This window comes from Castor canadensis, chromosome 5 (genome assembly GCF_047511655.1).
Source record: "Castor canadensis chromosome 5, mCasCan1.hap1v2, whole genome shotgun sequence".
Classification (NCBI taxonomy): Eukaryota; Metazoa; Chordata; class Mammalia; order Rodentia; family Castoridae; genus Castor; species Castor canadensis.
In genome coordinates, this window is record NC_133390.1 from 49832324 (window position 1) to 49845134 (window position 12811).

The 12811-nt window shown below is 37.5% G+C and overlaps 1 protein-coding gene across 3 annotated transcripts in view; it reads left to right on the top strand.

Moving 5' to 3' along the window:
• Positions 1-12811, top strand: part of LOC109703142 (transmembrane protein 45A-like) — a 69901-nt gene that overhangs the window by 48102 nt on the left and 8988 nt on the right. The gene's annotated exons all lie outside the window — the stretch shown is intronic.

A 12811-nucleotide genomic window follows, 5' to 3' on the forward strand; every position in this document is an offset into this window, starting at 1 on the left:
AGGAAACAAGGTGTGTCCATCTTCATTACAACCTGATTTCCATTATGTAAGAACTTTTAACTAATGCTTTTAGTCAGAAGAGTTTCTTGATGTTAAAGTACTTTACAGCCTAATGGGTAGTAACTTTGAGAAATAGGCAGGAAATGGAAGAGAATATTATTTATTGAGAAATAACTATATGATGGCAATTATACTGTATTTTATGCACACTTTATTTATTCTGTCCTCCTAATTTAGAAGCTATGCATTATCATCTCTAAATTATTGATGGGAAAATTCAGAGAGACCAAGTTATTTTCTTAGGCTTACATGATAATGGAGCTAGGATCTAAATCTGGACTTGTTTGACTAAATCCCAGGCTCTTCCCATTTTATGACATTGACTCCCTAACCTTGGTGTGTGGTTGAAAGTGTGAAGAGACTGATGAATTACAATCTTATATACATATATAAAATATAAAATAAAGAAAGTTTGAGATGGGAGCAGAGTGGGGATTAATTCAGGAATACTCCTTAAAGGATATTTTTAGTTATCAGAGAGCAGGAATTTGGGGATATGAGGTTGTTTCAGTGATTTACATTTCACAGAAAGCATTGGTAGGTAAGGGAGAGGGAAATATGGTCAAAATGGTAGGAAACATGATATTTAAACACGTGAGGAAATAGAAAGGCTATTAGAGCGGACACTAGTATGGAGGGTGTAGCTTCATGGGTTATTTTAAAGGGAATATTTTATTGAAAAATACCCTACAGTGTAATAAAATAAAAGTGACAATTGGTAACTTTAACCTGTTAATATAAAGAAGTTTTCTTAGATTATTTATTGTCTACTCAGAGCCTGAGTATATAGACTGATATATAAAATACTATTATGGACTCTATACCTGTTGATTGAAATGTTTTACTATGTGCATGTACCTTATATTGAAAAAGAAAATATAATTTAAAAATTCTTGAAGAGACAATTCCTGGTCAAGATGATACATTGAACTTCATTGTATATTATCTGCTCCAAACATATAACATTGACAGTTTGATAGAGAAAACCCCTAGAAAATAAAAAAAATTAAAAAGAAAAGCATAGCTGGGTGCAGTAACTCAACTTGTAGTCTTAGCTACTTGAGAAGCAGAGATAGGGAAGATTATGATTAAGGCCAATCTGGGCAAGAAAGTTTGAGAGACTCCACTTCAGTCAAGAGCTGGGTGTGATGGTACAGCTATGGTAGGTAGCAAAAATAGGAGAATCAATGTCCAGGCTGGCCTGGGAAAGAAATGAGATCAATCTAAAACAACCAGGAGGGAAAAAAGGGCTGAAAGCCTGGCTCAAGTGGTAGAGTGCCTGCCTAGCAAGCGTGGAGTCCTGAGTTCAAACCCCAGTGCCCCCCCAAAGCATAAATTAAAAAATCAAGACAGTAAAAAAAAATCTAAGTACAATCAAAACAAAATAAACAAAAGATAGGGCAAAACACTTTGAGGGCCAGATGCAGAACAAAAGTGCACAGCAAGAATAGAGCTGAGCTATGGGTCTGAGTGTTTCATGTCCAGAGCAGACAGTGATAAATGGCTGTAGGAGAGTGATACCATGCTCTAGGGACTCTTTGTGGTTTGTATATTCTATGTCCCTAATTGGTTTTCATCTTATTGACCTCTCATTTTCTAAAATAAGTCTGCAAATGTCTCATGTTATTCATCCATTTCTAATTTTCACATTTTCCTTTGTTATAAGGCTGTCTTTCATGTCTCTTTTTCTAGTTTTTTGAGTTGGATACCGATCTCACATATTATCAGTTTTTCTTATGCTAAAATTGATACACTTAAGGCTCTAAATTTCCCACCATATACTGCCATAACTTCGCATTTTGGTGACTTTTAATGTTACCATTTTCAATGTACTTTCCTATTTAAATTATGAGTTATTTAGGACTGCCTCTGTGTGTGTGTGTGTGTGTGTGTGTATGTGTGTGTGTTTATGGTGGTGAAGATCAAAGCCGAGGACTTGATGAATGCTATGTAAACTCCCTACAATTGAGTTATTTTTTTTATTTTTATATTTTTATTTTATTGTTTTTGCACTTACTCACTTGTGTATACATTGTTTGTCCCTCCCCCTGCCTCTTCTTCTGGGAAGAACCTGTTCCACCCTCTTCTTCTTTGATTTTGTTGAAGAGAAAACAAGAGATAATAAGAAAGACGTGGCATTTTTGCTAGTTTAAGATAAAGATAGTTGAGATTCCTAGTGTTGCTTCCATGCACATGTGTATTGCAACCCACACTGGCTCATCTCTACCAGACCTCTTCACTAGTCCCCTTCCCACAGTGGCCTCTGCCAGTTTAAGATTACTCTATTCACTCCTCTACAGTGAGCATATCAAAGAATTTCAAGTTTTAAGTTTCCTTCCCTTTCCTTATTACTCCCATGTGCGCTCTCCCCTTAGTATGTGACCCATGTCCAATAATATTACTGCATTTGTTTTAGGTCTAAAATCTGCATATGAGGGAGAACGTGATTTTTGGCCTTCTGAGCCTTGATAATTTTGCTTTAGATGATGTTCTTCAGTTCCATCCATTTACTTTCAAATGGCTGAATAAAATTTCATTATGTATAAATACCACATTTTCTTAATCCATTCATTGGTAGTGGGACATCTTGGCTTGTTTCCATAGCTTGGCTATTGTGAATAGTGCTGCAAGAAACATGGGTGTGCAGGTGCCTTTGTAAAAACCTGAGTTGTATTCCTTTGAGTATATCCCTAGGAGTGGTATTGCTGGACCATATGGCAGATCTATGTTTAGTTTTTTAAGAAGCTTCCATACTGTTTTCCAGAGTGGTTGCACTAGCTTGCATTCTCACCAGCAGTGTATGAAGGTTCCTTTTTCCCTGTATCCTTGCCAACATTTGTTGTTTTTGTGTTCTTGATAATAGTGATTCTAAGAGGAGTGAGGTAGAATCTTAGTGTGGTTTTGATTTGCATTTCCTTTACGGTCAGGGATGGTGAGCATTTTTTTTCATGTGCTTTTTGGCCGTTTGGACTTCTTCCTTTGAAAAAGTTCTGTTTAGTTCGGTTGACCACTTCTTTATTGGTTCATTGATTTTTGGGGAGTTCAGTTTTTGAGCTCCCTGCACATTCTGGTTATTATTCCTTTCTCTGATGTATAGCTAGCAAAGATTTTCTCCCATTCTGTGGGTGGTCTCTCCAATTTAGATACTATTTCTTTTGTGTGAAAAAGTTTTTAAATTTCATGTAGTCCCATTTGTCCATCCTTTCTCTTAGTTGCTGGGCTGCTTGAGTTCTACTAAGGAAGTCCTTGTCTATACTGTTTTCTTCCAGAGAATTTCCTGCTCTTTCCTGTACTACTTGCAAGGTTTCAGGTCTGATATTAAGGTCCTTGATCCACTTTGACTTGATATTAATACAGATGATAGGCATGGATCTAGTTTCAGTTTTCTGCAGGCAGATAACCACTTTTCCCACCAACATTTGTTGATGAGGTATCTTTTCTCCTATAGTATGTTTTTGGTGACTTTGTCAAAAATAAGTTGGGTGAAGTTGCATGGATTCATATCCAGGTCCTCTGTTCTGTTGCACTGATCTTCATATCTGTTTTTGTGTCAGTACCATACTGTTTTTATTGTTATGGTTCTGTAGTATAGTTTGATGTCAGGCATTGTGATACCTCCAGGGTTGCTCTTTTTTGCTCAGTATTGCCTTGGCTATTTGCAGTCTTTTGTGCTTCCAAATGAACTTTAGGGTTGATTTTTCAATCTCTGTGATGAATGTCATTGGGATTTTGATGGGAATTGTGTTGAACATGTAGATTGCTTTTGGTAGTATAGCCATTTTTATTATGTTTATTCTGCCAATTCATGAGTATGGGAGATCTTTCTACTTTTTGTAGTCTTCTTTGATTTCTTTCTTCAGTGGTTTGTAGTTCTCCTTGTAGAGGACATTTACATCCTTTGTCAAGTTTATCCCTAGGTATTTGATTTTTTTTTGAGGCTATTATAAATGGACTTATTTTCCTATATTCTTTCTCAGTTTGTTCATTGTTGGTATATAGAAAGACCACTAATTTTTGTCAGTTGAGTTTGTATCCTGGTATATTGCTAAACCTGTTTATGGTGTCTAGGAGTTTTTGGGTCTTTGAGTATAGGATCATGTCATCTGCAAATAGGGATGCTTTGATTATTTCTTACCTATTTGCATTCCTTTTATTTCTCCTTCTTGCCTTATTGCTCTGGCTAGGAATTCTAGGACTATGTTGAATAGGAGTGGGGAGAGTGGGCCTCCTTTCTAATTCCTGACTTAGGGGAAATGGTTTCAGTTTTTCACCATTAAGTATGATGTTGGCTATAGGTTTGTCATATATATCCTTTATAATGTTGAGATACTTTCCTTCTATTTCTAGTTTTCTTAGAGATTTTATCATAAAATGATGTTGAATCTTATCAAAGGCTTTTCCTGCATCTATTGAGATAATCAAATGGTTTTTGTCTTTGCTTCTATTAATGTGCTGTATTACATTTATTGATTTGCATATGTTGAACCATCCCTGCATCCTTGGGATGAAGTCGGCTTGGTCATGGTGAATGATCTTTCTGATACGTTGTTGGATTCAGTTTGCCATTATTTTATTGAAGATTTTTGCACTGATGTTCACTAAGGAGATTGGCCTGTAGTTCTCCCTTTTGAATGTGTTCTTGTCCAGTTTTAGGATGAGTGCAATACATTGGTTTCAGAGAATAAGTTAAGCAGTGTTCCATCCCTTTCTATTTTGTAGAAAAGCTTAAGGAGTGTTTGATATTAGTTCTTCTTTAAAGGTCTGGTAGAATTCAGTGGAGAATCCATCAGGTCCTGAACTTAACTGTTTTTGGAGACTCTATTGTTTCTTCAATTTCATTACATGTTTTAGATCTGTTTAGGTGATTAATATCCTCTTGGTTCAGTTTTGGATGGTCATAAGTATCTAGAAATATGTCCATTTATTCAAGATTTTTCTGTTTATTGGAATATAGGTTCTTAAAGTAGTCTCTAAGGATTCCCTGTATTTCCTTGGTGTTTGTTGCTATCTCCCCTTTTCCTTTTCTGATTTTACTACTTTGGGTCTTTTCCCTCCTCATTTCTGTCAGATTTGCCAGGGGCTTGTCAGTCTTGTTTGTTTTTTTTTCAAAGAACCAGCTTTTTGTTTCATTGATTCTTTGTATGGTTTTTTTGGTCTCTATTTCATTAATTTCAGTCCTTATTTTTATTATTGCTCTCCTTCTGCCTATTTTGGGTTTTGCTTGTTCTTGTTTTTCTAGGAGATTGAGATGTAGCATTAGGTCCTTTATTTGAGATCTTTCTGTCCTTTTAATATATGCACTCATGGCTATAAACTTTCCTCTTAGAACTGCCTTTTCTATTTCTCATAGGTTCCGGTAGGTGGTGTTTTCATTTTCATTAACTTCCAGGAAACTTCTGATTTCCTCTCTTATTGCTCCACTGATTATTGAGCAAGGTGTTATTCAGACTTCAATTATTTGTGTATTTCATGCTGTTGTTTTTGTTGTTGAGCTCTACTTTTATTGCATTGTGATTAGATAGAATGCAGGGTTTTTTCCCCCTATTTTCTTATATTTGCTGAGGCTTGTGTTATGCCCTAAGATTTGATCTATTTTGGAGAAAGTTCCATGGGCTTCTGAGAAGAATGTATATTATGCTGTTGTCAGATGAAATATTCTGTAGACATCAGTTAGGTCCATTTGATCTATGATATCATTAGTTCTAGGATTTCTTTGTTGATTTTTTGTTTGGTTGACCTATCTATTGGTGATAGGGAGTATTAAAGTTTCCCACTACCACTGTGTTTGAACCTAAATGTGCTCTTAAGTCCTTTAGTGATAGAATTGGGTGCACTGACATTGGGTGCATATAGGTTGATAATTGTTATTTTCTTTTGATGTATCGCCCCTTTTATTTATTTATTTATTTATTTATTTATTTTTAAATGATTCATATGTGCATACAATGCTTGGGTCATTTTTCCCCCCTGCCCCCACCCCCTACCTTACCACCCACCCTACCCCCTCCCTCTCACCCCCACCCCCTCAATACCCTGCAGAAACTATTTTGCCCTTATCTCTAATTTTGTTGAAGAGAGATTATAAGCAATAATAGGAAGGAACAAGGGTTTTTGCTAGTTGAGATAAGGATAGCTATAAAGGGAGTTGACTCACATTAATTTCCTGGGCATGTGTGTTACCTTCTAGGTTAATTCTTTTTGATCTAACCTTTTCTCTAGTTCCTGGTCCTTTTCTCTTATTGGCCTCAGCTGTTTTTAAGATATCTGCTTTAGTTTCTCTGCATTTAGGGCAACAAATGCTAGCTAATTTTTTAGGTGTCTTACCTATCCTCATATCTCCCTTGTGTGCTCTCACTTTTATCTTGTGATCAAAGTTCAACCAGCTTGTTGTGTTTGCCCTTGATCTAATGTCCGCATATGAGGAAGAACATATGATTTTTGGTCTTTTGGGTCAGGCTAACCTCACTCAGAATGATGTTCTCCAATTCCATCCATTTACCAGCGAATGATAACATTTCGTTCTTCTTTGTGGCTGCATAAAATTCCATTGTATATAGATACCACATTTTCTTGATCCATTCATCAGTAGTGGGGCATCTTGGCTGTTTCCATAACTTGGCTATTGTGAATAGTGCTGCAATAAACATGGGTGTGTAGGTGCCTCTGGAGAAGCCTGTGTCACAGTCTTTTGGGTATATCCCCAAGAGTGGTATTGCTGGATCAAATGGTAGATCAATGTTTAGCTTTTTCAGTAGCTTCCAAATTTTTTTCCAGAATGGTTGTACTAGTTTACATTCCCACCAACAGTGTAAGAGGGTTCCTTTTTTCCTGCATCCTCACCAACACCTGTTGTTGGTGGTGTTGCTAATAATGGCTATTTTAACAGGTTGCCCCTTTTATTAGTATGAAGTGTCCTTCTTTGACCAATATAAGTTTGAAGTCTACCTTGTCTGATATAAGTATTGCTATTCCTCCCTGTTTTAGGGGCTCACTGACTTGGTAAATCTTCCAGCTTATCACCCTAAGTCAGTGTTTATTTCTGTCAATAAGATGGGTTGGACTCTGGAAAAAAGTTTGGAGGCTATTTAAAAGCTAAACATTGATCTTCCATTTGATCCAGCAATACCACTCTTGGGGATATACCCAAAAGACTGTGACACAGGTTACTCCAGAGGCACCTGCACACCCATGTTTATTGCGGCACTATTCACGATAGCCAAGTTATGGAAACAGCCAAGATGCTCCACCACTGACGAATGGATTAAGAAAATGTGGTATCTATACACAATGGAATTTTATGCAGCCATGAAGAAGAACAAAATGTTATCATTCGCTGGTAAATGGATGGAATTGGAGAACATCATTCTGAGTGAGGTTGGCCTGGCCCAAAAGACCAAAAATCGTATGTTCTTCCTCATATGTGGACATTAGATCAAGGGCAAACACAACAAGGGGTTTGGACTTTGAGCACATGATAAAAGCGAGAGCACACAAGGGAGGGGTGAGGATAGGTAAGACACCTAAAAAATTAGCTAGCATTTGTTGTCCTCAATGCAGAGAAGCTAAAGGAGATACTTTAAAAGCAACTGAGGCCAATAGGAAAAGGGGACCAGGAACTAGAGAAAAGGTTAGATCAAGAATAATTAACCTAGAAGGTAACACACATGCACAGGAAATTAATGTGAGTCAACTCCCCGTATAGCTGTCCTTATCTCAACTAGCAAAAACCCTTGTTCCTTCCTATTATTGCTTATACTCTGTCTTCAACAAAATTAGAGATAAGGGCAAAATAGTTTCTGCAGGGTATTGAGGGGGTGGGGGGGAGGGAGGTGGCAGAGTGGGGGATAAGGTAGGGGGTGGGGGCAGGGGGGAGAAATGACCCAAGCCTTGTATGCACATATGAATAATAAAACAAAAAAAAAAAGAAAAAAAGTAAGATGGGTTGGATCTTCCTTTTTAATCCAGTTTGCCAAATAGGATCTTTTGATGGAGGAGTTGAGTCCATTGACATTCAGTATTAATATTGATAAGTATGTGGTGATTCCTGCATTTAGTTGTTTTGTTGTTTAAGGATTTGATTGTGTGTGCAGCCTTATCAATGCTACTCTCTGATTACTTGTCTTTTCTTCTGTGGTTTGACACTTTCTGTCCTTTCATAGTTTTGTTTGCTTTCATCTTCTGTGTGCAGAATTCCTTGTAGTATCTTCTGTAGTGTTGACTTGGTGGTCATATATTGTTTTAGTTTCTGTTTAATGTTGAAGATTTTTATTGCTTCATCAATTTTGAATGATGGTTTGGCTGGGTAGAATATTCTATGGCTAAAATTCTTTTCATTCAAAGCCTGAAAGACCTTACTCTATGCCCTTCTTGTTTTTAAGGTTTCTGTTGAGAAATCTGCTGTTATTTTGATGGGTTTACCTTTATACATTATTTGTTTTTTCTCTGTTACAGTCTTGAATATTCTTTCTCTTTCTCTGTACTTGTTGTTTTAATGGTAGTATGCCATGGGGTGGTTCTATTTTGGTCAAGTCTGTTTGGTGTCCTGGGGGCTTTCTGTAGCTGAATGGGCAAAAGCTTTTTGAGATTTTGGAAATTTTCTGTTATTATTTTATTGAGTATATTACTTATCCCTTTGTCTTGCGCCTCTTTTTCTTCTTCAGTGCTCATGTTTCCCACATTTGGTCTTTTGATGAAGTCACTGATTTCTTGCATATTCCTTTCACAGCTCTTTAGTTGTTTGACTAAGAGTTCTTCTGTTTTTTTCTTTAATTTTTATTTTATCTTTGAGCTCTGAGATTCTGTCTTCCACTTGTTGTAGTCTGGTGGAGTGGCTTTCCACTGTGTTTTTTGTTTGACTAATGGGACTTTTTATTTCCAGGATTTCTGTTTGATTCTTTTTTCTGAGGTTTTCCATTTCTTTATTCAACTCCTCTTTAATATTTTGTGTTGTCGTCTTTAATTCATAAATTCCTCTTTTTATAGTGTCCTTTGTTTCACTTTGGTGTTTGTTGAAGTCCTAAGTTTATTTATTTGTTTCTCATGTTCTTTATTTTTGATTTCTTGAAATTTCTTAAGTGAATCTTGCATATTCTGGTTAGCCATGTCTAGTATATTCTCCATGAATTTTTATGTAATTATTTCTAAGATTTTCTCTTTGAGAGTTTTTTTATTTTGTGAGAGTCACTGGACTCCTTAATGACATTTATCATTGTTTTGTTGGGGTCTGGAGCTAGGTATTCATTTTCCTCATTTCCCACTGAATCCTCTGTAGAATTATTATTATTTTTTTTGAGGAGTATGGTTTCCATGTCTTCTTCTTGTTCCCATTGCTCTACTTGCTGGGCAACTATATTCCTGATAGGCTAGTTGGTGGTTTTAATTGCCTGTTTTATTTCCCTTAATTTAATTTTTGTGTTGTGACTGACTTGGTTGTTTCCTAGGTTGATGTGCTCTTTCTGTCCCTGGCCTGGATGTGTAATTTAGCAACAACAAATTTACAGTTTCAATGCCAAACCAGTTGTTGCATATTATATAGAAAACTCCTTGGTGATAGTATCTATAAACAATGGGAATTGGGGAGTAATGGTTATTAGGCTAGATATAGAAATTTAGATAATTGGTAAAGGTGGCACTAAAAGAGGGCATGGGAAAAGGGATGGGTGGGGGGGGAAATTTTGGAAGGCTGCTGGGTTTTGTGGCCCTTGTGTGTGTTTGGGTGTATTTCTGTTGTTGTAGTAGAGGGTGCTTGTGTCAGGGATTGTAGGGGGCTGGGGTTGTGTACAGTTGGTACAGTAGGCTAGTCAGTGGGGGGTGAGTGTGTAGGAGGGAGGGGTAGTGTGGTGACAGGTTGGGGAAGGATAGAAGGTGGAGGTGAAGACAGAGAGAGAGAGTGGATGAGAAGGGACTGAGAGTAGTTGGGAGGGAGAACAATGGATTGTAGCACAGGAAAAGGAGGGATAATATAGGGGTAAGACTAGGGATAATAAAATAGTGATGGTGAAATTAATAATATAGAAAAACCCCCCAAAAGCACCATGTATAGGAATAACTAAAAGTTCAGTCTTTTGGTAAAAGTTGTGGTATAATTCCTTGGGCATTCAATCCTGGTATTGGTGAACAAGCAGGAGCTCTGATGTTGTCTCACCAGGTAACTGACTTGTGAGTAGTATTTGGTCCTTCTGTGCACAGGGCAAGTTGCAATTCTGAGGTGAAGTAAGTCTGCCAGTTCACACAGGGTGGTCTGAGCTGTTGTTGTTTTCACCAGGAAGCAGCTGCATTGTCCTTTAGCTGTGGCTGTTTGGTCAGCTCCTCCCTCAGCAAGGTGGGGCAATTCAGTTTTGGATACTGCCCTCTGTCCCATGAGATCAGCTCCAAGATCCACCACGTGCCCCACTTTGGGAGGTTGGCTTGTGCCCTACCCCCGCTCTCCTGACCTCTGTTCTGTGTTAGCAGCTCCTCTGGGAGGTTGGCTTGTTGCCCCACCCCTGCTCTAAGGCTTGTTCATTGAGAGTTTCACATTGAGAGTTTGGTTCCTTGTCCCACCCCAGTTCTCTGAGGCAGGTTCAGCATTCCACCCCCATCTCTGCTGTTGGTGTTAGATTACAGTTTGCTGTTTATGCTTTTCAGTTTTATTGTGGGGGAGGGTTCAATCTGCTCAGGGACTGTGCTAGATTATGGTCCCAAGGGGTGGGTAGGAGAGTTGTGCATGGTGTGTGATGCTCATCTGTTTGTTCTGCAGATTCATGCAAGCAGCTTTGGAACTGGCTGGTGGGGAGAAGTGGTGCAGCGTAGGGAGGCTTTCAATGGGTTGGGGTGGAGATTGCAGAGTTCGATCCTCATTGATGCTCTGTCTTGTGCTTGTTTTGGGAGGAAAAAAAAGAAAGGAAAGAGAGAGAGAGAGAGAGAGAGAGAGAGAGAGAGAGAGAGAGAGGAGAGAAAGAAAATAGAGTGAGAAATGGCCAGGGGGCTTTTTTCCCAGTGCAGGACACACTTTGCTGGCTGTGCCAGTTAGGATTTTTGCAGCTGTGAGGGGCACTTAAAGGCTGATTTAAGGGTCAATCTTTGAATTTTATGTGCACCTAGTGTGATGGCAGTTATTATTTTAGCTAGCAGCAATTGGAATTACCCAAGTGTTGTCCTGATGTTTCAAGGTGGTTTCTGTAGCCATGGAGCTTAAGATTTCTGTTTCCCTACCCTAACTGCCATCTTGGATTCCACCTATCATTGAGTTCTATCCCCAGCCTGAGGAGTATACTTTTTAAAAAGTTTTTGGACATATTTTTTGTTATTCATTTTTAATTTAATTGCATTGGGGTCTAATGATATTTTCTCTTATTTATTAAAACAATTTAAATTGTACAACAGGGTTTATTATGATGCTTCCATATGTACATACATAGTGTACTTTGGTCATATTCACCCCTTCTTTTACTCTTTCTTATTTTCCCCCTCCCCTTTTTTATAGTTTTAATGTGTTTGATTATTCTATTATATGCATGCATGAAGATATTCTCTTTGAAATGTGTTGAGACTTCATTTTGGACATAGTGTGATATATAAATCACACTATGATACGTGGTTGTAAATGTTCCATGCATTTGTAAAAATAAGTGTGTCCCTACTTTGTTAGATTCAGGATTTCATATTGTCTTAATCAGCTTCCCATTATTATAACAAATACTTGAGATGATCAACTTATGAAGATAAAAAATTTGTTTAGGGACATGGTTTTAGAAGTTCTAGCCTATTATCAATTAGGCACTGTGACTTTCAGGCCTCTGCTAAGGCAACAAATCATGGCAGGAATGTGTGACAGAGAAAAATTGCCCTCCTCCACATCATGAAGTGAAAGTAAAAGAAAGAAGAGACTGGGGTGCCACAATCTACCTCAAGGATGTGCCCCTAATGGCCACCAGGCCACCCATCCTACAGCTCTACCTCCTGTCAATAGTACATGCTGGGGAGCAAGCCTTTGCTATGTGGGCTTTTGGAGGACATTTAAGATTCAAAATATAGCATACACATATTTACAACATCAATTTTGTTAAGGAGCATAATATTAAAGAAGGTTTCTTCTTTGTTCTTCTTGAAAGAACAAGAGGGCAAACTCAAAGAGAGTTGAATAATGAATTATAAAGATAAGAATGGAATTAAAGTAATTAATATTCATTTGTCTATTAAAAGTTAATTACGTTTAATTTTTTTAAACATAAAAAGAAGCTATGCTATAGCTCAAGTGAGAAGAGGTTGGTTTAATGCTATTGCCTTTGACACAGAAATAATATGTTGGCATTTCCCCTAAAAAGTTTTCTAAGGAAAAGCTGAGGTTAAAGTCTTTGGGAATAAAACTGTGGTTATTTGGGAGTCTTCTCACATATTAACATGTGTAGATTAGTATCCTGTTTTACCTGGTAGCCAGTCTAACTACTGTCTGGAATCTTAAAGAAAAATGAAAATTTAACACCAGTGCAAATAAGCACACTGGTAGGTAATTGTAGTTTAGCCATAGTAACTATCCCACTCTTAGATTCTTCTGAAACAAAAATGTCTGGAAACTTAGGTGAATATATTATGCTTCCTTGTTTTGTTGATATGTGTGATATATGAACTTTATGGCCAAAACTTTATCTTAAGCTGAAAATGCATTATGAGTATAGTAATCTTAAACTGGCAGAGGCCACTATGGGAAAGGGACTAGGAAGTAGTTAAGAGCTCTGGTAGAAATGAACCAATGTGGGTTGCAATACAATGT